Source organism: Piliocolobus tephrosceles, chromosome 13 (genome assembly GCF_002776525.5).
Source record: "Piliocolobus tephrosceles isolate RC106 chromosome 13, ASM277652v3, whole genome shotgun sequence".
NCBI classification, from domain to species: domain Eukaryota; kingdom Metazoa; phylum Chordata; class Mammalia; order Primates; family Cercopithecidae; genus Piliocolobus; species Piliocolobus tephrosceles.
In genome coordinates this window covers 61322946-61326838 of record NC_045446.1, presented here as the reverse complement: position 1 = coordinate 61326838, position 3893 = coordinate 61322946, and the positions used below count along the sequence as shown (strand labels likewise).

At 41.3% G+C, this 3893-nt stretch overlaps 1 pseudogene; it reads left to right on the top strand.

The window, feature by feature from the left end:
* Window positions 1–250: 250 nt before the first annotated feature.
* Window positions 251–3055, top strand: LOC111540973 (annotated as a pseudogene).
* Window positions 3056–3893: the final 838 nt, after the last annotated feature.

Sequence of the window (3893 nt, the reverse complement as noted above, 5' to 3'; positions counted from 1 at the left end):
TAGAAAGTTCAAAAACAGGCAAAGTTAAACTGTGGGATTAAATAGTGATTATCACTGAGGGGATAGCGTGACTGAAAGAATTCATGGGTTTTTTTGCGGGGGGGATGGCAATATCCTGTTTATTGATCTGGGTGTTTATCACATGGGTGTATTCAATTTGTGGAAATGTATCAAGATTTACATTTATGATATGCAGACTTTTCTATGTGTATGTTATATTTAAATAAGATTATTTTTGAAATGGTCAAATATGGTGAATTTGGTGAGTAGAAAGATGTCTTAAGAGTAGAGTTCCTAATACTTAGGGAAGAGGTGATTGAAAAGACTAGACATGCCAAATGGACAAGGCCTTTCCTCGTCTGGATTTAGTATAAAGCTCTTGCTTAGACCTGATCCTGCAGGTATCAGGAAACCACTGGTGATCATAAACACAGTTATGACAGGAGACATTTTCCTAATATAAATTTGATCACCATTTTTTCTCTGGATACATATACTAGTTTAAATGTCCATACTTGTCATTTCATAAATATTTTGCTGACAATTTAGAATTGGCCTTTTATCAGAATGCAGAAAAGACGGAAGAAAGTGGGACAGTTAAGCTGTTATAATATCCAGGAACTCAAAAAAAAAAAAAAAAATCCAGGAAAATGGTGATGATTCAGCTAGATTAGTTTCACTGGGATCTAAAAGGAGGAATAGTTTAAAGATAGTTGATTTGGACAATATGTTACAAAGTAAAAGGATATACAGAGTTGTCTTAGTTTTTTGGTATTTCACAGATAACAGGAAAAGAAGGGAGACACTAGCCAACAGGTGCTGAAAGGTGAGCTTTGGGGAGATGTGGAGGAATTGGAGTTTGGTTTGCACTATAGATGTAATATCTTGCAGAGTCACAATGTGAGATGCTCAGGAGACAAATGGAGATGCAGTCCTATTTTAAGGAGAGAAGTTGGAAAGAAAATGTAGCCTGAAAGTGCTGTGTGAGGTTATTAGAACAGATGAGCTCACACACTGCACTTTGACCTTCTTGGAATAACACGATTAACTCTGGGGTTCTGGAAATTCATGCTGCTCTGCCTGACTCTTCAGGGGATGCCCCTTAAGATGTGTCAGCTTTCACCTTCTGCCCCCAACTTGGGAGTACATTAGAGTACTCGGCCCTATCATAACAACTTTTGCAGCAGGAGGGCTGAAGAAGAGATATTTAAGAGGAAAGTTCCTTGTAATTGAGTTCACGGCCACAGGACTGTTTTGAAGGTAGGGCCAGAATAAAATATGCAAGCTTTAAGCAGCCTTTAAAGTGAAGGTATAGTTGGTGAAGAAGGAGATTAACAAAATTGAATGTGTCTGGTGAACTACTATCTTGTTTATCAGTTCTTAATATGAAGAACTCTTGAATACTTCCTTTAAGCCAGTTCATCTTCATAGGAAAGAAATTTGTCATCATTAAGCACATTTAAAGAACCTGTTTTGGGCCCCAAAGGCATTTCTAGAAAAGAAGTGTAGAAAATGTTTGTTCTATGACAGCAATAGAGGAGTATGCAACCAGTCTCCTAAGAGGATGGTTTTGAAAATATCTCATTTGTTTGATTGTGGCCTTTATGGTGTATTTGTTAACGGATCTGTCAGACTGGAAAACTCACCTCTAAAAATAAATAGAAATGGAATTTAAACTTTATTGTTTCTAATATAATTTTAAATTTCTACATAAAATTATTCTCCTTCAGTTTTTAGTCTGTGAAGACACTCTGGAGGGGGAGACTTTTAGGTTTAACAAGTGAAAAAAAAAGAGATTGTTTAGGCCAAAGGGAAAATAGTGGCTAATGAAATATCCATAAGCGGTAAGCAGAGATCAACTTAGAAACTTTCTCTTTTTGAATAAAAAGAGACTAAAGTGCTACATCATTTTATTCAAGCCAAAAACCTCAGGAAACAGAAGGAAATAGAGCTCCTAAAATGAATGGAGTTTGTTCCATAGCCTAAGAAAGGGTTATGAGGCAGCTCTTCTTTCTGAAGCCCAAACTTATTAGGGACTTTATAAGTAATGATCAAATGAACTTCTTACTCCTAGAGTGGACAACTACTGCCTGGAATCATCACGTTCTCCTGCAATACCAGCACTTCTGGTCAGTCTGCCTTCCTCCTTACTGGTTTTCCAGGCCTGGAAGCCTCTCATCATTGGGTTTCCATCCCCATCAACCTCCTCTGTGTGGTTTCCATCCTGGGTAACAATATCATCCTCTTCCTGATCTGCACAGATCCAGCCTTACGTGAACCCATGTACATCTTCCTGTCCATGTTGGCAGCCTCTGATCTGGGCCTCTGTGCCTCCACCTTCCCCACCATGGTGCATCTCTTCTGGCTTGGAGCTCGTGAGCTGCTCTTTGATCTCTGTGCAGCACAGATATTCTTCATCCATGCCTTCACCTATGTGGAGTCCGGTGTACTGCTGGCCATGGCCTTTGATTGCTTTATTGCCATACGGGACTCTCTGCATTATGCCACAATCCTTACCCGCTCAGCCACAGCCAAAGTGGGAACTGCCATTCTGGTGAGGGCTGTTCTGCTCAACCTCCCGGGACCTATCCTCCTGCAGCAACTGCTCTTTCCCAAGATCAGCACTCTCTCTCACTGCTACTGCCTGCATTGTGACCTTGTGGGGTTGGCCTGCTCAGACACCCAGATCAATAGCCTGGTTGGCCTGGTTTCCATCCACTTCTCACTGTACCTTAACTCCTTCCTCATCATGCGCTCATATGCCCTGATCCTACGAACCGTGCGGGGCATCACATCACCTGGGGAATGGCTCAAGGCACTCAACACGTGTGTCTCACACCTCTGCATTGTTCTCATCTTTTATTTGCCCAAACTGGGGCTGTCTGTGTTGCACAGAGTAGAGAAGCACAGCTACCCTGCTCTGGCAGTGCTCATGGCCAACCTACACTTCTTGGTCCCACCCTTCATGAACCCCATTGTGTATTGAATAAAATCTAGGCAGATTCGTCAGAGCCTCCTAAAGCGCTTCCAGCAGAAGAGGATTGATGCTTTCTAGAACAGCAAAAGGACCCTGACACATGACCCTGGGATTTCGGGTAGGGGAGGAGTGGTTGCGGAGAGTTAATTTTTGAGGTTTTTGGGTGATTCAGCTCTGTTAAAGTTTTTGGAGACTAAAAGTGTCGTAAAGCTTATTAAAGTATCACCTTGATAATCTTCTCATTGCTCTGATTAGAGCTGAACTATCTCAAACTCATATATGCTGTAATATTTCCTTATCCAGAGGGCTTAACCAAACTGAGAGAATGGGTGTGTGTATCTATCTGTACAGGCACCTCTCTCCTTCCCCCCTCCCCTGGATTTTTCTTTCTCATTTGATTTATAAGCCTAAGGAAGAGCTATAGTAAACTATATTCACCTTAATGCCAGTGCTCTTTCCCCAAATTTAATTTTAACCAGCTCATACAACAAGAATCAGAAAAGGGAGGTGGGTGGTAGGGAAACATGTATGGCAACAGTGTACACGCCAATTTTATTTGCAATTATTTACAGATTAGGGAGTGGTAGTTTTCCTCTTGGTTGTCTTTATGTATTTCTGATTGTGTGTTAGAGAAAGTTTGGCATTGCCAAGCCTAGGGAAGTTGTTCACTATAACTTCTGGAGAGTGCTGGTTTCTCAGGTACCAGTGATAAGGGTGGACTAGTAATCTACTTTCACAGCTGATCTGCTAGGATGTCAGCTCCATGAGTCCAGGGATTCAGGGCTATTTTGTTCACTGATGTATTCCCAGCTCCAAGTTCAATGTCTATCATATAGTAGGTGCTCAATCCATATTGTTGAATAAATGGGAAGGGTAGATGCAGGAGCAAAAAATTCTTGACTGTGGATCCTCAGGA